This window comes from Amborella trichopoda, chromosome 11, assembly GCF_054954075.1.
Source record: "Amborella trichopoda isolate Santa Cruz 75 chromosome 11, AtrichopodaSantaCruz75HAP2 v2.0, whole genome shotgun sequence".
NCBI lineage: Eukaryota > Viridiplantae > Streptophyta > Magnoliopsida > Amborellales > Amborellaceae > Amborella > Amborella trichopoda.
In genome coordinates, this window is record NC_142346.1 from 2,745,151 (window position 1) to 2,768,240 (window position 23,090).

At 35.0% G+C, this 23,090-nt stretch overlaps 1 pseudogene; it reads left to right on the forward strand.

Moving 5' to 3' along the window:
- Positions 1–536: 536 nt before the first annotated feature.
- Positions 537–19,559, forward strand: LOC105421212 (cucumisin-like; annotated as a pseudogene).
- Positions 19,560–23,090: the final 3,531 nt, after the last annotated feature.

Consider the following 23,090-nt stretch of genomic DNA (forward strand, 5'->3'; position numbering starts at 1 on the left):
TTCAATTTGATAATCCCTCCAAAAAATATAAAATAGAAAAATAAAAATAAAAACAATAAAATAATATGTGAGAACTGGGTGATTAAGTGATTAAGAGTTGTACAATTTCCTAACAGAAAAACGTGAGCGTAGCCAAGCCAAAACGATTCATGGTTCCAATAAAGAATTGGATTGGTAGGGACTGATTCCCGATCCAGATTGATGGGCTGAACTTGGCTCTTAAGCTGCCATAGACAACTCAGGGCATGTTTGGTTTGAGAATAAGTGGTGAAACTGTTTTCTTTACTTTTAAGTCTACATAATTAGGTGTGTGGTTTGGGGATGATATGTAATCGTTCTTTTTGGAAAAGGGGCTAGGGCCGTGGTGGTAGCATTGTGGTTTTCATTCTCACCACTAACACCACCCCATTAATATTTTTTTTTTTAAAAAGCTAACTCCGAATCTATTTAAAAAATGGGTAGGGGCCTATCTTCCCCACTGAATTACCCAAAAAGAAAGTAACCCTATCTTATTATAATTGATACTTCTAGGGGAAATGGGCCAAACTGTAGAAAATGCATGTTTTCTTTATACTAAGGGAAGCAGTTTGGTGTGGTGAGTTACCCCAAAACCCCATTATGGCCATCACATCCCTTGTTGAAAAGATTTAGTGCTTCTGAGGGTCCCTTAGGTAAAAGCTGTACATTTAGAGACCCTACAATTTAGGGATTTAACCTCATCTACCTAGAGAAAAACCTTAAAAGGTGAAAAAGCAAAACAGATCAGTCATAAGTATTCTATTTGTGTCTGAAAAAAATACATGTTTGAACTAAACGAATACAGACCGTCAAATTTTGAGATGGACAGATGTAAGTATTTAGATACTCAAAATGCAATTTTTTCATAATCATCAGGTGATTCTAAAGTGGATTGCAAAGGTTTAGATCAAAATACTCCCAGCTAGGTCTTTTACCGGAGAAAATAAATGTGTACAATGCTCTCGCGGCAGCCCATTATAAGCGAATTCCCATGCATATGATGTATTACTTCAAGTACTCTTCTTTATATTTCATATTTTGTTTTTCTGATTATTTAAAATTAATGTTTGGGTATTTCTCCCTTGTTTTAAATTTTCAGAATGCTATGTCAGAATTCAAACGTTTCAGTCTTAGTGACATGGACCCGAACACAACTCTAGGTCCCGTTTGGACGTCATTAAACCAGTGTTAGAAAGTGTAACTCGGACCTCGTAATTGGTCCTTGACCTAGTCGAGTACTTGGGCCGAGTCTGGGTAACTCGGCTCGATTAGTGCTGAGTAATGTAGTAGTAAAAAAAAGGTTAAAAATTATAAAATAATGAAAAAAGTATGTTAAAAAACTAGTAATTTTTTTTATTTATGTGACTGGGGGTATTTTTGAAATAATACAAAAAGATGGGAAAATGTAAAAAAAAAGTATTTATAGCCAAAAAATTTCCAATCTTTGCCAAAATGATAAAAAATATAAAAAAAACATATCCTAATATCTTGTCTGTTTACTCCCTGTGGTAAAAACTATGAGGTCACTTTCAAGACCAAATTTTGGATATGTAGTTTTAACTCTATATTTATTTTAATAAAAAGAATTTTTTAATTGCACTCCTCTATGCACTTGAATGTATCGAGATTGAATAAAAACTTTCCAATTTTTAAAGGGTAAGATATCTGCATTGGGAAATTTAAAATTCAATATTCTCCTTTCCAGAAAAATTATCTAGTTCTTAGGTGGTTCTAAAAATTTTAGTTTAAAAAAATACTCCCAAATAATAATTGAGGGAGTAGACATACACTTTGCTTCTATGAGAGCATAACTTATGAGCTAAAAATTATTATTACTTTTTTTCCATTTTACAAAATCCTACTACTGGTGGCGGTGTGTAAAAAGTGAGATTGCATTTTATTTATTTTTGTTTCCTGTGAATAGTTGTGTCTCACACAACGTGGTGCTAATATGTGAACGAATGCTGTTTGCATCCCCTACCATGAACTTCAGAGTTAATCTTTCATTAAAGATTGAACACTCTTGTGTCCGTATGTATGTGTGCTTCTAGGATTACTTATTACTCGGTTTGTTTCCTTTCATAATCAAGTATCAGATATCTTCACCAAGCCTTCACCACAAAATGTTTTTCGAGATCATTACTTCAAACTCAGACTTCAGATGCCTCCCTAGTTGAGTTTGAGAGGAGTAATAGAAATATAATTAGAAAATCTTAGTCTTTAGAAAGGCTATAATAGATTTATGAGAGAATGTAGCAAGATAAAGAAATTGTATGTTGCATGTAACAAGATAGAGAAATGTATATTGTACCATTGTATCACCATTATATATACAATGAAAGAGCCACCATAATTATGAGCCGGAGTACAATTTTCTTTCAAAAAGTCAAAGTCTAATTTTTTTTCAATATTCTCTTTTTAATAGTAGTATATTAATAGGAAAGAGGGGGTGTTTTCGAATATGTTTGTTTGGGAGAGCAGGTCTAAAAAAGAAGACGAGGGTTTTACTGATAGAGAAACGCATGTACCTTAAAATCTTTATTGATAATTAATTTTGACCTGATAAGACGGGAGACCTAGCCCTTTAGGGTGAATATCAGCAATTTTTATGTTCTTGTGGCGTATGTGTGTATGTATTATTTTTTGTATTTATCACACTCGATTTGTTGTAATATTTGTTTGTTTCACACTTGCCAATAATGTACATGATCTTGTGTGACAAGGGAAGGGTTTGCGATGACCACACACCACTTAAAAGTCCAAAGCAATTTTCATCGAATTTGTTTCCTAATTTCTTTGTAATGGCTTGTACCATTAAAAATAATCTACGTATATATTAAGATGGGCACTTCTTGGGTTATCGGTAACAAATTCTTACTAACAATGGCCCTATTCAGACTCATCTTTGCGTTTTTTTTTACATTCTTCTCTATCAAGGGCTATGCTAATCCGCTTTTTTATATCGGAAAACCGGTAATACATGTCTCTCTCTCACATATTTTCTAGTTCTAGGTCAACAGAAAAAACCTAATGGACGCTTATTTTTTCGCATAAAATAATCATACTCAACAGATTATATGCTCTTGAGGAAGCACCCCATCCATTCATTCTGTTGGGTAAAGTCCTATTTGGGAGTATTTTTGCGACCCTAAATTTTGAGGACACAAACTTCTTCAAACTAGCAAGAATGTTAAAAAAAAAAAAAAAAAAATCATACTCTAAGTACTTGAACATATATATTCTAGGATTGGATACAGATTATTTGATTTCTGTGGAATTAAATCAACCATGTAGGACCTCAAAATTCATTTTATTTCGAAAAAACTCATCTGGATCTTAAAGAGAATCCCAACAATTTTGATTGAAAAAATCTTTCTAAAGTAGCTCTTTTGCCTAGGAGAGTAAGCGTCAAACTATGTTTGATAAATGTGATAAGATTATAGGTGGGGCTGGCAACGAGCCAAGCCACCCCTGTTCCCCATAGGGCCAGTTCAGGTCTGCTTGAACCAAAAAGACTTGGTGCAAACTTAGCCTTGGACTATGAGGGTGGTCTAACCGGGATAGATAAAAGAAAAATAAATAAATAAATAAATAAAGAAAAAAGAAAGAAGGAGAGGGCTGGCCTTGGCCCAGCCAGTCCCGGCCCTCAAGCCACATTTCGTGGGCCACACAATAGTTTTATAAGGCGGGGCTGACTGGGCCTGGAAGTGTTTAAATCAAGAAAATTGGAAATAAGAAGCATCTTCTTATCTAAATTGACTTATATTTAAATTTTATAATTTTAAGGGATTGTCTATAAATAGATCATTTATCTTTTGTGCATAAAGTTCACAATCATTCCTACTCATTAGATGCCAAATTGGATTGCTTAGGGGTAGTCACAAATCCAAGAAATTATTATTATTATTATTATTTTAACTTTGTGTCTAATTCAATGATACTCTTATAACTACCGATTTTGAAATTTAAGGGTCCAAAATGATTGTGATCTCTTTGTATAAAAGCTAAATAATCTCTTTATAAACAATCACGTGGGGGTATAGGCACCACAATCTTCGATCTTGTTAGAAACGTTGGAAGAAATGATGCATGTTATTCTTTTTTATAAGTGTCTCGGCCTAGGTGACAGAGTTTTCAAGGACTTGAGATAATGAATAGTAATATAAAAAAGTATGAATTCCTTTTGAAATTTTCATTTATTCTTCTTTTCCTGCCCTTCGTATGCAGGTTTACATTGCGTATATGGGGGAGCGACCTGTGGGACAAGAATTGTCCCTTTCAACGTTCCACCATGGCATGCTAGAGAGTGTGCTAGCAAGGTTATAAATCTCTCTCTCTCTCTCTCTCTCTCCATGTGTAAGTTTTAAGTTCTACTAAAATGTATATGATTTGAATGGTTCCTTGCAGTAAGGATGCAGCCAATAAGGCTTTGTTTCACAGTTATGGAAGAAGTTTTAACGGCTTTGCAGCTAGGCTCTCTGAAGAGGAGGACCAAATCTTATCAGGTGAGAGATAGAGATAGAGAGAGATATATGAAAGTAAAGTGTATGTGTGTGATAAAGAGATGAAAGAGAAGTGTATGTGTGTGATAAAGAGATGAAAGAGAAGTGTATGTGTGTGATAAAGAGATGAAAGAGAAGTGTATGTGTGTGATAAAGAGATGAAAGAGCAGTGTATGTGTGTGATAAAGAGATGAAAGAGAAGTGTATGTGTGATAAAGAGATGAAAGAGAAGTGTATGTGTGTGATAAAGAGATGAAAGAGAAGTGTATGTGTGTGATAAAGAGATGAAAGAGAAGTGTATGTGTGTGATAAAGAGATGAAAGAGAAGTGTATATGTGTGATAAAGAGATGAAAGAGAAGTTTCTGTGAGAGAGAGGGAGAGAGAGAAGAAGAGAGATGGAAGAGAAGTCCCTATAAGAGAGAGAGAGAGATATTGATTGTGGTTTATTACTTTAGAAATGGATGGTGTGGCCGCGGTCTTCCCTGAGACCATGGTACAGCTTCAAACGACAAGGTCATGGAATTTTATGGGCTTCCCTCAATCTCAAAGTAACCATGACCCTGAAAAATGTGAAAGTGATGTAATTATTGGGATGGTCGATACAGGTTGGTGTGCCCTCAAAGTTATATTATTTGTTTTTGCCCCTTTTGCCCCACTCTTGTCCATGTAATCGTAAGGGAAAATATCACCCTTTGGTCTGGGAATCTTGAGTAGGGCATTCACCCACTTAAGTACGTAAACCAAATTCTAATAATACCCCATGTTATAGGGTTGGGAAAAGAAAACAAGGGTAAACAAGCAGTGATATTTGTGCTATTTGGTAGTTTTGTGTTACTGACCGAAACAACTAGGGTATATATCATAATTTTTCTTATGCTACAGAGCGGATCTAAGTCAGTAAAATGGCCCTATTGTTTGGGTTGTTAACCTTGAAAGGGGGTAATTTGGGAATCTTGAGCAGTTTTTTTGAGGGTATACTTTTATGAAATGATAGTCTAAATCCTGAAGGCTGTAAATATGATCTTTTGGGCTTTATAATGATTTTGTAAAATATGATTGTCTATAAATTTTAATATATATATATATATATATATATATATATATATGGAAAAAGTTTGGGTGAACCCATTAGCTCACAGGAACAAATGAGCCCAACGAGCCATATTGAATCTCGGCCGATCTGACGATTACGGATGTCTGATATACTATGAATTTTAATTTTTTTTTTCTAAAAATCTAAATAACTTGAAATTTGGAGTGTGTGTACATATAAAAAATAGATGAATCTTTGAAAAATATCAAAAAAATATTTTACATGAAATAAAATGATAAAAATACCCCTAAAACGTTTTAGGGATATTTTGGTCATTTTGTTTTTTACGAATAATTATTTTTTTATATTTTTATTAGGTACACCTTGATGAGAATAACGAATGCTTAAAATTTCAATTAATTTGAATTTTTAAATAAAAATTAAAATTCAAACACTACCAGGCATTCGTGTTCGTCTGATCGGCTCAGATTCAATCTGGGCCGTTGGGCTTATACTATTCTACGAGCTAGTGGGCTCATCCAACCTGTTTCCTATATATATATATATATATAAAGATACTACAAACCGCTTATAGAAAAAAATGAACAGTGATTTCACCTATCCTCATCACCGTTCAAAGTTCATCGTACGGTCACGATTGTCCGGTAGTGTTGTATTTTTTATTTTTTATTTTACAAATCAAAATGACTTGAAATTTGAAGTGTGTGTTCATAAAAAATAGGCCAATCTACGAAAAATATCAAAAAAATATTTTACATAAAAAACATTGACCAAAATACTATCGAAAAGTTTTAGGGGTATTTTGGTCAATGTTTTTTACGAATTATTTTTTATATTTTTATTAGGTGCGTCTCACTAAGATATACACACACTCAAAATTTCAGATCATTCTGATTTGTAGAAAAAAAAAGAAAAATAAAACACTACAAGACAATCATGACCGTACGATGAATTTTGGACGGTGATGATGGTAGACGAAATCACTGTTCATTTTTTCCTATAGGCACTGGGCCGAATTTTCTATATATATATATAACTCTTGAAATTACGAAGGTTAATGATAAAAGGGAAAAGTTTATATAGAGCCGAGGCTCTAAACAATTAAATTTGAGCCTACTCTAAAAATTTCATTAGAAAATGTTGTTTTGATGCCCAAATATCTTCAAATTGATCATCTCGACATCAAGCAGCATGGACATGAGAAAAAAAATGGATTTTAAGTTTTGAAAATAGTGTATTTTATAATGCATTGTTGGACCGTCAATTTTCAAGATTTTCAAGTTTTCATAGATTTGTCGATCTACACTATTTTTGAAGCTTTAAACTTTATAAATAAATATAAAAATATATTTTAAAGGTATCACAAAGATTTTCACTATTGAAACCACATTTTTCGATACTATTTGAACGTAGGCTCTAATTTGATTATTTAGAGCCCAGGCTCTATACAAACCGCACCCATGATAGAATGAGTTATGAATGGTGGATTTAATAACTTTGTGGTATATATATATATATATATATATATATATATATATATATATATATATATATATATATATATATATATATATATATATATATATATATATATATATATATATATATATATATATATATATATATATATATATATCGGACCAAGTAATTGTTTTGGGTACAATTGTATTTGATTTCACTATTGAACATCTTCCCGGGTCTTCTAATTCTCTTCCTGATTTTCTTACCCGTGAATTGCTCCATTATACCTGATAAACCATTTGAATCCAACCAATGGAGTCAAAACTAGAGAATATTATGAAGCAATCCTCATGGAAATAGGATCCATATCTGTTGTCCATTACTACCAACAAAATACTAGAGTAATTGCATACTCCAAAATCCAGATTAAGAAATTACTCTCTTATGATGAGTGGGGTTGCATTCTTGCTCAAGGGAAGAAATTACATAATCCTGATTTTTCATATAAATATTATAAGTATGCCGAATACATAGAAGCATGACATAAAATGTTTTATTATCAAAATCCAAACAATATCCATAGTTGGTATATTCAGTTCCGATTACCTATTTTCGAACGATTCCCTAACTGGTTTAAAAATTGGTTTTTAGTTTGGGGATCAACTACTACAATTTTACCTCCTGCTTTCCAAAAAGTGCAGGAACAATTTGTGAGATTCAATAATAGTGATAATAATACAGACAATCACCTATACTTTGTTGCACTATACCAACTCCCATGGATTATGAATGGGAATACTCAATCTCTGTTAATAATACAGCCGACCATACCTATATTCCAAGACTAGACAAAACCATCTGAGTTAAATGGCGGGACATCTTTAATATGGATCCCACAACCATAGTTCCCAAAAGAATACCTCCACAAAAACCCATATATAACCCAAGTCCAAGTGAACATAATACAACCAATACTTCATTTGACTTTCCCACATATTTACGAAATATGCTCCAATCAAACCCAAATGCTTCCAAAGAAACCTTAAAACAACAAATGAAGGATATCTTTACAGAAGCAGGAAGAAAACCGGTCTCATCAGATGAAACCGTACAATCCTCACCATTGCACACCAATAAATATTTCCCACTTGAAGAAGCAGACCCAGAAGAAGAAGAAACAGACCCAGAAGAAGAAGACCCCAATGAATTCAGCCAAAGACCATAAAGATGCTACACAGTACCATGTCACTTCATATATGTCACCGCATATATTGTACCAGGATGCTTTTCGTACCACATGTCACCTCAAGCCACTATATCAAGATGCCCTTCACCGTAGCTGCCGACACATACGACAAAAGCTACCGACACATACGACAAACTAGGCATTGTGCTGCCGACATAAGACGACAAAAAATTACTGTTTAAGATGCCTCTTTAAGCATATTTCTTTTTCTTTTTGTCTTTTCCCATTTGCTTTATGTCCCTTCTTCCCCCTTTTGATCACATCAAGTCGCTTCACTTCTTTCCTTCCTGGCTAAGCAACCTCAGCCTTCGCCTATAAAAGGGAGCACCCTTCCTCATTCTCGGTAGGTCTCAGAGCTTCTTCCTTCTCACACTCTGCTCTGCTCTCTTCATCCCTCTGCTCTCTTCATCCCTCTGTTCTCTCATCTCTTTGCTCTCTACGCAAGACCACAACTGCTGTCCTGACCTCACAGCCAGAACCTGTCTCATGCTATCCAGGTTTTTCCTATCTTTTTGATACATCAAAACCAGGTTCTCTCTTATCTTCTTATCTCAGTTTCCTATCTTAGTTTTCTTTGTTTAAAAATGTGTGACTGTAACTTCCATACACTCCCATCATACTGTCCTCACAACTGGAAGTTATTCTCCAGTTATTGTATCTGTAAGCTGTAAGTGTTTGTTTATGTTTTCACTGTAAGATTTGTTTCATATACTTTACAGTTTGTTTGTTTCAGTCAGTTTGATTATGTTTCAGTTGGTTTGATTATAGTTTGTAACAGTTTGTTTATGGTTGTAATCTGTGATACATATAAGATCTAATGATCTAATGCAGTTTAAACTTGTCTTCAGTATTAAAATAGATGATCACACACACACATCGTGGTTTGTTATTGACATTTCAGTTATCCCTTTTATTATAATAATCTTATTTTGCCTTAATTATATTCGTATATTACAAGAATTAATCAAATATAATGGTATGCTATTTGCTTACTTGTTATAAAATAGTTGGTTCAAAATCACTGTAGATCTGGGCGCGTTTTGGTATCAGAGCCAACAGTAAACTGTTACGAGTAAAAGTTACAATATTATTGTAGAAACCTAGTTAAATTTACATCTAAGAAAGTTGGTCCGAGAGTTAAGACAAGAGACGAAAGGAAAAGTCTAGGCAAAGTACCCGCCAAGGCCAGGAAGAGCCGCTTAGGGGAACACGCTGGACCCTTGGTCGTCCAGATTGTCATTATCCGCAACCTACAGATGACAAATTTAATTAGGAATTTTAAAGGTAATACTGCAACTCAATCTCAGACATTAAGAGTTAAAAATAAAGAAGAGATTATTATAAATGATATTGAAAATCATATCCAAAATTGGAATATTCCTAAGGTACCAATAAAATATATTTATCACAAAGGATAATTTAAATTCAAATTAGGTTATGCTATAAAAACAGTAGAAAAAAGTCTATCTGTAACACAAAACCAAGAAGATTTTCAATTATTATCAAGAAAAATTATTGAAAAACATAAAGAGAATAATTATAAATATTTACACATTGGGTTAATCCAAATAGCTATTAAACCTTTAACCCGACTAGGGTTAAACACCTCCGTGCTTGTATGCCTAAGAGATACAAGACACAATAACTTCTCAGATTCACTCCTAGGCATGGTAGAATCCAGCCTATGTAGTGGACCGATATATTTTAATTGCTTTCCAAATTTTTCTGTTTCTCTAACAGACCCAAACATATTAGATATATTATCTATAAATTTGAAAACTCATGGATTTAATATGACACATGGTTCTCAAAGTTTAGCAATAGTATACAGAATTTATTATAAGGTGATGAATACTCTTTGTCCTAATATTATACAGGCTGATAAAAAAGATCAAACTATATTATTTCAAATAAACATAAAAAAATCAAATACAATTGTACCTAAAACAATTATATATATATATATATATATATATATATATATATATATATATATATATATATATATATATATATATATATATATATATATATATATATATATATATATATATATATATATATATATATATATATATATATATGGGTGCGGTTTGTATAGAGCCGAGGCTCTAAACAATCAAAGTAGAGTCCACCTTCAAATAAGGTCGAGAAATATGGTTTCAATATTGGAAATCTTTGTGATAGCCTTAAAATATATTTTCATATTTAACTATACAATTTAAAGCTTAAAAAATTGTGTAAATCGAGCAAATCTATGAAATCTTGAAAATTCATGGTAGAAAAATGCATTACATATGCACTATTTCTAAAACTTGAAATTTATATTTTTCTCATGTCCAATACATCTTGATGTCTAGGTGATATTTGGGTATCTAAACAACCTCTTATAGTGAAATTTTTGATGTGGGCTCTAATTTGATTTATTTTTCTACAAATTCAAATCGCATAAAATTTTAGTCATCCATTCTTCTCATGAAGACGCACCTAATAAAAATATCAAAGAAATAATTTTTATAATATAAATTGACCAAAATACCCCTAAAATTTTTGGGTTATTGTGGTCAATTTATTTTGGATATTTTTATTGGATTCTCCTATTTTTAAAGAATATACACTCAAAATTTCAAGTGATTTGAATTTGTAGAAAAAAATTAAAATTCAGATACAAAATACAATTTTAATAATTGAATTGGCCCTAGTTAAATATGGGCAGTTGGGCTAAGGCCAAAAACATTTTATTCTCACGAGAGTATACTGCGTATTTATTCCCTCAAGTAAAACTCCACCTAGGCCTAGTTTTAGGACCCCAAATTTTGGGGATATGACCTCTTTAACACATAAATTAATCTCAATGAAAAAACTTTCGTAATTGCACCCTGTTGGAAAAGATAATATTTCAAAATTGAATAGAAACCGTCCAACTTTTAGAGGGTGAGATCTAAGTGTTTGAAAACTCAAATTTCAAATTTCAACTGAAAAAATCTGTCATCCAGCCGAGGGAATAGAAAAAATCCTCCCGAGGGAATAGAATGACGGAGCATAATATAGGTGCTTCCTTAAAAAAACGGCTTTAGAAATATTTCCTGGCTTTTAAGTTCCATAAGATTAATTTCCTTGTCATTTCACAAAATTTTCCTTTATTGGTTATGCCACTTAAAACAGTGTTGCTCGTTTTTGGACAGGAATCTGGCCAGAATCAAAGAGCTTCAGCGATGAAGGTTTCGCCCCTCCGCCCCAAAGATTCAAAGGGATCTGCCAGCCAATGGACAACTTCACCTGCACCAAGTAATGTGCATTTCACTCCTTAGCGATACTTCTTTCTTCAATGAGAATCATGCTTCATTATTTTTTATTTTTATTTTTTCTTGGTAGTTGAGTGGTAAGCATTGAACTTGAAATATAGCGTTGCTTAGCTTATGCATATGTGATTGCAAACATACACATATGTGTTTATGAGAGGAACAGATTGTTTGATTTACTAAGGGCATGTTTGATGTGGGCAAAGGGGTCTCATGGAAGAGGCGGCTTCCATGCTTTAGCATGGAAGTTGGCCCTTCCAAAAACGGGACCTCTTGACACTGAGCGTGAATGCTGCACTTCCATGTTATGGCTTCTACGCTTATGCAACAAACACGAAAGGAACATTTTGCAGAACTTGGGTCTCCTACTCGCAAAAAGTTTCACCAATTAAACACGCCCTAAGATTGTGTTTGATGTACATTGACAAAATTACCGAAAAATGGAATAGAGAGGTGAACAATTGTTGAGTACTCTTATGTGCACCATTTATGCAACTGCAGTAAAATAATTGGAGCACGATATTACAATGCGTACCAATGGTATGAGCCTCAGGACTACAAATCTGCTAAAGACAGCTTTGGCCATGGCACCCACACTACTTCAGTTGCAGCCGGCCGTATTGTAGAGAATGCTTCTTATTATGGGTTAGCTCAAGGCACCGCTCGTGGTGGTGCACCTGGTGCGAGGATTGCTGTGTACAAAGTCTGCTGGTCATGGTCATGGATGTTTGGGTGCCCTACAAGTGACATTTGAAAAGCATTTGATGATGCAATTGCAGATGGAGTTGATATTATTTCAATTTCTATTAGCAATGCGTTCCCTACCGAAAGATGCGGTTGCCATCGGATCATTTCATGCCATGAGGAAGGGAATTTTGACCTCGACCTCAGGGGGAAATGTTTCGCCTTTTCAACATTTGTGAGCAGCGTTGCTCCATGGTCCTTAAGCGTAGCCGCGAGCACGATCGACCGACGATTCGCCACTCAAGTGGTTCTTGGAAACGGCTTGGTGTTTATTGTAAGATATACTTTATATGCATCAACTTTCCTAATTTATTTTACTTGTCTTCCATTAGAGCAAAGCTAAGGAAACCACAAACGCATGTTCTTTTCCTTTCCCTATAAAGAGATTCCCTATCAGAATCCTAGATGTTCACAAGGATGAGAAACTCTACATCCTTGATACCGATGCTTTGGCATTCCTTTGCGAAGAGATCAGCCTAGCTATCAGTTCTATAGTTTTTGGATCTCTTCTGAGATAACATACCGGGTGTGGTTTGCATAAGGTTGCAATCGATCCAATTAAAATGCCCCTCAAAATTTTGTCATAAGATGTATTTTTTGGTGTAAAAAATTCTTAGAATTGCCTGAAAATCTATTTTCAACTCTAATTATAAAATTTTAAACTTCAAAAATAGTCAAATCAAGTAGATCTATAAACATATGAATACCTTGAAAATGGATGGTTTAGATAATGTGTTGCAAGTGTACTATTTATGAGAAAATCATTTATTTATTTATTTATTTATTTGATATTCATGTATTTCGATGTCGAGATAATTAATTACATGAGTTTTTAACATTAAAAAAACATTTTTTTTATTGATTTCTTAGGTGCAACATTAATTCTACATTTTAAGGTTGCAATAATATATAAAGTTTTACCTAATATAATTAATGCGTGTTTTTTAAGTGGCTCAGTGGCAAACAAACAGATAGAGAGATGGACTTTTGGTCAAAAATTTTATTTTTTATTTTTTCTCTTTATAATCTATAGGCAGTAGAAGTTCAAAATTGCAATAAAATTCAAGGGATTATATACAATGCGACTATTATAGGTGGTCACAATTACTTACAACCATCCGATGTGAAATTTGATAGCTTTGATGTGTCACAAAGTTTGAGAAAGTTTCTTTTGAAGTTTAAGCTTAGTTAATGGAACAATTGTAGCCACCCAATTTCACATCCAATGTTCAAGATTAATGTGTCCACCTTGTACTAAAAGTAAATAGTAAGATTCTATACTTTGCCAAAATTTAATTCTAACCATAGGTTGATTTGGGTGGCAACGGGCAGGGTCTAGGCCAAGCCAGTCCTTGCCCAAGCTGGCCCAACCTAATAGGGAAAAGCGGCCTTGGCCCAGGCCCGCCCTAGCCCTATGATAGCTGGGCATGGATGGCCAAATAAATCAAGAAATAACAAATGGAAAAACAAAGAAAAAGAGGGCTAGGTCGGGCTGAACCTGGCTGGCCATGGCCCATTCTATGGCCCAAGCCCTAGTTTTTTAAGTTTGGGCAGACTGGGCTGGCCATGGCCCATGCCCGGCCCGACCCTACCCTCGGGCCGTGCTTGCCCAGTACTCGATCACATTTTTGGCCCAAGCCCTAGGTTTTTTAAAGCCGGTCTGGGCACTTGGCCCAATGTCACCCCTATCGTTTGTCATGGATGGTTGGGAAGGTGCTAGCAAATTATAAGAAACCCAAGTACTAGGATAGCATATTTTCCCTTATATTTTCGGCTTCCACAAATTTTAATAATTTCAAAAAACGGGGTAGGGGCATATTTTACAGGGGAAAATATTTTCAAAAATCACTAACAATTTCAAAAAACGGGTAGGGGCATCCCCACTGAATTATCCAAAAAAAAAAAAAAAAAGTCTTATCAAAACACACACTCTCTCTCTGTTTGTTTTTCTATCTATAAATCCTCTATTTTGGTGCATCTCACATGCATTTCTTCAATTGCTCACCAAGACAAAATTCTCTTTGCAGTTGCTGTTTTCAAGATTTCGTGGATCCAAACCTAATACACACCTTGGATGCAAACAAAGTGCAGGGGAAGATCGTATTATGCGATATGGTGTTGGACACCGCTGCAGTTTTTACGGCCGGAGGCGTAGGAACCATTACCCTATTCCCGCAGTTGCAGTTCCCCCCTCTGATGCCAAGCTAATTCTAGACTAGATCCAATCCTCTGAGTAACTATCTGTTACTAAACCCTCTCTCTTTTGTAGGAATTCTCAGGGCCATGATTCTTCTTTATTTCACTTCATATAATAAACTCATGGTAACCCATCAAATATATCACTCATTATAATGAGTAATCATCAATTTCATGAAAATTGTTTCATGAGTCTTGGGACGAATTTCTACATTTGTGTCCCCCGAGGTATAAAGCATCCATTTTAAAGATGCATGTAGATGGGCAGTCCATCTAAAAACAAATGAGTCTACATGTTTTTTTATAAAACTGTTATTTTTAATTTTTAAAATTTATTTATTTTTTCATATTCATGATCTCCATGCTGGAGATTATACGTCTTTAAAAATTAGATACAAAAGTCCATCTCAAAAATAGATTTTTAAATTGGGACTCATTTCTACATGGACTCCTGGAAACTGTGTCCTTAGTTTCATTTGTTGTCTTTCTTTCTCTCACACACCATTTGTCTCTCTCTCTCACACACAACTTCCGCACAGATCAATCTCCCACCACCCTTTACTAACTCTGCACCCTATTACATACTCTATACTTCATTGCCTTACACTCATGTCACTTTCTCTCTTTCTTCCCCGTTCAATTCAGATCTCTCAATTTATAGCTTACTTTCACTATCCTTTAGGTTTTAGGTTTTAGGTTTTTTTTCAATAAATATGTAATTCAATAACGAAAAGGAGAGAAGAGATGAATTTACTTAGGGTCTCGTCAAAATATCTTTCTAGAGTAGACTCCCTTGTAGACCCTAAAACCCTAAAAGACTATTATTTTTCATTGCTTTATTTTTAAGTTTTTTAGTTATTTATTTTATCTCCATTGTCTTCTACTTCACAACTCTAACCCATCAAACCATATATCCATTGAATATGACTTTGCTTATCTTTTTCGTTTTTCAAAATTTAATCAATTTATAGTCTCACTGAGGGTACGACCTTTAGTAGAGTAGAATGAAAGATTTGAATTCGTGTAGCCGACCCAATTAATTGAAAGAAAAACTATAATAATGATGATGATAAATCGTCTTCTAGATTCCAATCATATCAATTGAGTCCTCTGGCTAGGAACATACAAGGTTCATCATTTCAAGAAGTAAATCGTTGCAAATTTGCATGATAAATGCACCATACAACATGGAAACATGTAACTCATGCTGCTTCAATGACTATTAGTCATTAAGAATGGGCGATTGGGAATAGCGATCTTCAAATTGATGGGATGCGCGATGGTTCCTCTCAACCATCAATTTTTACAATGGATGGCAGAGAGTGCGATACTACTTCCGAGCTACATGTAACATAGTGTACACTTCTTGTTGCATTTGGTTTACTTCTTTGCTACATGTAACATACTGTACACTCCTTGTTGCATTTGTTCTGATTGAAAGGGTGAGGATGAATTCCACCTTTTCTAATTTTCTCTTTTCTTTTATTTTTGTTAGCAATCCCACTGCAACCATATTATATAGTGACACATGGACGGATGCTGCAGCTCCGGTGGTCACATCCTTTTCTTTAAGAGGACCGAATGCCATTTCTCTCGATATTCTCAAGGTACTTTTTTTTTTTTTTGGATAATTTAGTAGGGAAGACAAGCCCTACCAGTTTTTTTGCAGAATGCCATTCCTCTAGTGATTTTCAAAGTACCTTTTTTTTTTTTGGGTAATTCAATGGGGAAGACAGGCCCCTACCCGTTTTTTCTATATAATTTAGGAGTTAGTATTTTAAAAGTGTTAAAGGGGTATTGTCCATAAAAATGAAAACTACAATGAGGTGACTAGAGTGTGGGGTGGTACACAACGACCCCAGCCCCTTTCTTGATTCTCAGGGTACTTGCATCTTGTATCTACATGAGGGTGTATACCATGCTCCTACGGGAGCACTATACAGTACTCGCTCTGCTTGAAAAGCTAGGAGCTTTTATATATGAAATTTTGGAATCTACCTAACAATCACCTGATCATTCATTCTCCGGAATTGGATCTTGGGATTTTTTTTTGTTTAGGCATATGAAGATCGAGAATCAAGTTTTTCTCGAGACAGTAAATTCTCTTAGAGTAGGTTTTACTTGAGAGAGTAAATCGAGAGTATGCTCCCACGGGAGTACAAAATATTTTTACTTCATAATTTCTCCTTTTTTATAACTATTTCTTGATTGTTTAGAGCCTCGGCTCTATACATACCGCACCCTTTTCTTAAAGGGCAAAAAATTCTTCTTCAATTGCGTTCTCCATCAAAAACTTCAGAAAACAGTTGATCTATTGTGCCGATGTGGCTTAGTTAAAAACTCCATTATAGAGATGCATTTTGAAGTCAAAATTTCACATGCAAGTACTCTTAACTACCATGGTCATCAGTTTGCCAAAAAGATAGAATTTAAACTATGAAACAAACTATATTCAGGAATTGAAATGATGGCTCAAAAACCATAGAATTAAAATCTTTCATTTTGAAACTCAAAGTTTACCTTTTTCTCCTGATTCAGCATCATGTTGGTTGAGATAATTGACCTGTTTAATCTTAGATCCAAAACCTTATGAAGGGGATCACACTTGAAAAGGGTGAGCAGGCTGCTGGGTCAAAGCCAGCCCCGTCATTCCAAAATAAAATGACCATTACTAGCAAAAGATTGACATTTATGCATCTTTTGAATCTTCAAGTTTGGATTAATTATTTGTATTAGAGAGAAACTTGATATCTTGATTGCACTAGATGTAACTCTCTTGACTCCCTAAAAAACAATTGGGTGGCCCTTTGTTAGACTGGAATAAAATAATCAATTTCAGTTTTTTTAAAATTGTCTCGACCAAGGTACTAACCCTATGCCATGGGCTTCATTAAAATGAAAAAAATAAAAAAAAATGGAAAGAAGGAAAACATATTGAAAGAAAAATAAAACAACAAAGAGCCTTAGGGGCCAAAATACCCTTAAAAAAGGAAAACCGGATTTGAAAAAACAAATCTATAGTTGTGCGCATTTTAAAACAAGAAAAGGCTGTATAGAGTTGACGTATTAAGTTGTAGAATTAATGTGCAAATCAAATTCCATTAAAAACATGTTGTTTTTTAATTTTGGAAACCATCTAATTGATCATCTCGACATGGAGATGTATGGATGTGGAAAAAAAAAAAAAAACAAACGATTTGCTTGATTTGAACCATTTTTGGAGTTTAAAATTCTATAATTAGATATAAAAATAGATTCTTGGGTTATCCTAACAATTCTCGATACAAAATTGTATCTAAGACGAAGTTTAGAAGTACACCTAACTTGATTGTTTAAAGTTGCAACCTTATACAAATCGCATCCTTTAAAAAATCCAAAATAAAAGGTAAAAACACTAAAAAATAGGACTTATAGCAAAATCCAATCACCAATCTTTGACAAAAAACATATAAATTATGCATAAGAAAAAATGATACATCATTCCTACATTTTTATTTTTTTACATTTTTTTCAATTTTTAATAACTGTCACATTAGGAGCCACCATATATTTTTGAAATCAACATTAAAAATTATGAAATAAAATAAAATTCAAGGACATCAAGTGCCTTTCATTTCAGAAAATTAGTTTTTATTCAGAAATAATTTCAAAGGGGCTTTTTTTCTTATTCAAAAACACTTCTAACGAAACTAGGACATTGTGTGTTAATATTGTTGGGACATGGCAGCCGGATATAGCTGCCCCTGGAAATGACATATTAGGTGCATGGGCACCGCCAGTCCCACCTTCCGTTTATCACGAGGACGATAGACCTGTGGACTATAATTTTGAATCGGGGACCTCCATTGCTTGCCCTCATGCTACTGATGCTGCTGCCTATGTCAAATCCTTTCACCCCACATGGTCCGGTTCAGCCATTAAATCTGCTCTGATGACTACAGGTACAACATAATACCTCTCCCTCTCTCTCTCTCTTTCTCTCTCTCTGTTTGTGTGTGCGCATGCACGTGTGCGGGCATGTGCATGTGTTCATGTACATGTTATGTGTTTGCATATGTGTGTTAAAAATGTTTGGTAGGGTCTTTGACACCATGGGCCTAATAGAATCTATGCTGAATTGGTGAACATTTCTCTTAAGTAAAAGGCTCTGTGATTCAATGTCCGTCTATTAAGCACTACTATAACCATATATTATTTATTTTCTCTTTTGTTTTGTATTGCTGAGTGGTAGGATTCGAACTTGGGATATGGTATTGCAATAGTCAACATGTTAACTGATCAGGCCCAAGCCTGAATACTAGCTCTACAACTAAGAAGCCTTATAATTTCTTGTTTTCGTGTTAATTTGTTGGTAGCTTCAAGAATGGATCCCAAGAGAAATGAAGATGCAGAATTTGGATATGGTGCCGGTCACATCGACCCAGTTCGGGAAAAAGATCCTGGTTTGGTCTATGATGCTGACGAACAGGATTACATCGACTTCCTTTGCAACCAAGGATACAATTCGACATTAATAAGGCTTATAAGTAGAGAAAATACTAAAACCTGCACTAACAATGGCCAAGGGAGTGTAAGGGACTTGAATTATCCGTCCATGGCACTAAGCCTAGAAGATGGAAATCTAATTAATGGGTCCTTCACTAGGACAGTTACTAATGTTGGGCATCCAAATTCAACCTAAAATTCATATGTGACTGCTCCATCCATGCTTCAAATCTCAATTGAGCCAAGCACCCTTTCCTTTACAGAAGTGGGAGAGAAGAAGTCCTTTGTTGTGAAGGTAAAAGAAGGAGTGATTTCTCAGCACCCCATAATCTCAAGCTCTATATCTTGGAGAGATAGGGAAGGTTTATATGAAGTGAGAAGCCCCCTGATTATTTTCAACTCCATACCCTTCCTTAAAACTAATCCTTTCTCAGGGCTTAAATCAAAGGACACAATAAAAAAGAAAACAACTTTTGGACAAGCAGGAGGAAAGCATCGATTTACAACTCCTTTAGGTTTTTATCCATTACACAGGTTATGGCGTTTGTGAGTCTGATCCAAGTCTTCCTAAATTCCAGAGTCTCGTTTCCACTGCCATTTTCGTTATCTGCAATTTTGTTTCTTTAATAATAGTGTCATAGTTCTTACCATTTGGGCCTAACGGCCAATATTCGAGTCTTGGCAAGGGATTGCTATTTCCTATGTTTGAATATCAACAATAAGAGTATTAATGTTTTACCTGATGAAAAGAATGTAATCTTTTTCTTGGTATTGTTACATTAGTTTATAGGAAAAGTATAGAAAGAGATTACTTTTATACAAAAATGTCATAATCACTCTTAGCCATCAGATTTCAAATTGAGTAGTTGTGATTGTGTCATTTACTAGATTCAAAAGTTCCAAATTTTTTTTGTTGAACTTTGTAACACATCCTAAGCCATCCGACGTGATATCTAATGGCTAGTAGCAAGTGTAACAAAGATAAGTGGTCTATACAATCCTTAATTTCTAAGGTTGTAGTTAGGTATTTTGTTTGGAAAACATCCATGAGGCCCATTTGTAAATTGTAACAGCTAAAAAGGAAGACAAGCTAGTTAAACCTTTGATCTCCAAAGTTAATCAGGATATATCACCATTAAACCCTTTTGTATAAATAATTATGGCCTAAAACAGTGTTTAAAAAACTGGACCTGCCGGGTGAGTCGGCCTTTTGCGGGTTTGGATCGGCCAATTGTACCCAATTCTTTAGTGAGAGAGTCCAAAAACATGAAAATTGAAAATAAAATGATAAAAATAACTAATGTGAGAGAGCTAGTTGGTTGTACTTGTACAATTATCCCTACGTTTTATCCAATCGGATAACCAAAGCTAAGTATAAAGGTGAACAAATATTTTTTTTAAAAAAATAAAAAAGTATTGTTCAAACATGGTTATGAACAATATGGTTGATTTTCATTTTATGATGACACCCTGTTTAGGTGTGTTTGTTGAGGTTATAAGATCCCAAAAGCTTAGACTGAAGAGACTGCGCAAGGTTGAGGTTGGGCAAAAACTAGAGGAATTGGTTCCCAAAACTCATACCTACCTAAGACAGCCCCAAAACAGTTAGTATTCGAGAAATGATGCATGAAAGTATACCTAAAAGCATGTCATATAAATTTTACACCATGAAGCACTTTAGGAGCCTCAGAGTAGGGTTTCCAATTGGGTCATCCGACGATTTGGTAGGTTGACTCGATTTGGGATTGTGTCAGGGTCCAAGTTTTGAACTTAGTAGGTCAGGTCCGGGTCCAACCCTAGACCCGAGTCAGATCTAGGTTGACTATACCCATACCAGACCCGCATGCATCTACACATAACTATACAATATTTTGATACATTTGTCTATATAATGTGCATATGTATGTGTAGATATAGTGTCGATAATCTAGGAGAATAGAGAGATTGAATAAGATATTGCACATAAAATTAGAGCTGGGTGGGAAAAGTGGGGACGTGCATCTAGAGTTTTATGTGATTGCTGCATTTCATTGAGACTGAAGGGAAGTTCTATCAGACGGCTGTAAGGCTAGCCATGCTTTATGGGACGGAATGTTGGGCTGGCAAGAAACACATATGATAGGATGAACTTGGATGAGAGGAGGATGTTGAGATGCATGAGGGGCAAGACAATAAATGATAGAATTCAGAATAAATACATATGGGGAAACTTAGGTGTGACTTTAATAGGCGATACAATGAAATAAACGAAAATATCTCCATACCCTCTATTTTTAACTTTCATATCTCAATAGACCCAAGAATTCAAAAGATATCTTGTGACATAGAATTCTTAACTTTTATATCTTCTAACCCCCTAGACTAATTTTACGCATTTAATTCATTTTCTTTTAACCCAAACAATTTGTTTAAAGATAACTTTTTATAAACCACATCCTTTCTCTCTCTTTACATGATATTCTCCTTATTTCTCTCTCTTTCTCTTTCCACCATGACTATCCCTAACCCCTTCTCTCTCTCTCTCACCGTATTATCCCTCTCTCTCTTACGTCCTAATCTCTCTCTCCATAATGACTCCCTAATTCTTCTCTCTTTTTCTCTCTCACGTCCTAATCTCTTTCTCTCTCTATAGTGACTCTCCCTAATTCCTCTCTTTTTTTCTCTCTCCATCATGACTCTCCTTAATTTTTCTCTCTCCATGCCCTTTTCCTCCATGAATCTCCCCAATTCCACTCTTTCTCTCTCATCGTGTTCCCCACTTTCTCTATCCCCTCCATATCGTCATTCACTCTCACGTCTTAATTTCTTTTTTTCTCTCCTCCACCGTAACTCTCTCCAAACCCCTTCCGTCTCTCTGTATTATCCCAACTCTCTCTCCGTCCGTCTCTCTCCAAACCCCTACTTTCCAACTGTGAAGTAGCCATCCCAATACTCATATAAATCTCTCTTAACAATGTGACGGGCGTTACATGCATGCTTACCTGGCATACATGTAATACAGATGGAGAAAGAGACGGATGAAGACAGAGAGCCGGGATGAAGAAAGAGACGGATAAAGAGAGAGATGGGGCAATACAAAGAGAGACATGAGGTTTGGGAAAGTTAAGGTGAATTAGGGAGAGTCATGGTGGAGAGAGAAAAAGAGAGAAGAATTAGGGAGAGTCACTATGGAGAGAGAGAGATTAGGATGTGAGAGAGAAAAAGAGAGGAATTAAGGAGAGTCACTATGGAGAGAGAGAGAGAGGGGGGAGAGAGAGAGAGAGAGATTAGGATGTGAGAGTGAGAGGGATAATACAGTGAGAGAGAAGGGGTTGGGGAGAATCACGGTGGAAAGAGGGAGAAATATTGAAAATATCATGTGAAGAGAGAGAAAGGATATAGTTTACAAAGAGCTATCTTGAAACAATTTGTTTGGGTAAAAAGAAAAAGAATAAAGTGGGTAAAATTAGTCTAGGAGGTTAGAAGAAATAAAAGTTAAGATTTCTATGCTACAAGATATCTTTTGAATTTTTGGGCCTATTGAGATATGAAACTTAAAAATAAGGGGTATGAAGATATTTTCCCATGAAATAAAAACAAACTTCGGTGGGCCGGCCATGTGCAGGTAGAACTAATACAACACCAGTTAAGAAATGCGATTTGGTTCAAGTGGAAGGCTCTAGACCCAAAAGGATAATGATAAATATAGTGAGAAATAGATGAAGATTTTTAATCTTATTGAGGATATGATCCTTGATAAAAAAGAATGGAGAAACATGATTTATTTTTAGTCTAGAATTGGTCCTGACCTGGACCCCGAACCGGGTCGGATCCAAGTCCAAGTCGACCTGAACTCGACCCGACCCTACCCATCGCCACCCATACCTCAGGCATTAATGCCATGTGTTTGCAAGTAGGCTAGTGATGTGGATGAGGCATTGATTGAACCTGAGATAGGTAAGTGGCTTGACTATAATGGAGAAGTTCAAAAATTCAAACAAGATTTTGGTTAGGTTTGTAATGGCCATAGGCCACACGGTAGGGTGTAATGGGGTGCCGGGAACGCCATGCAAGACTAAACACGGGTTGTCTGGTGGTCCAC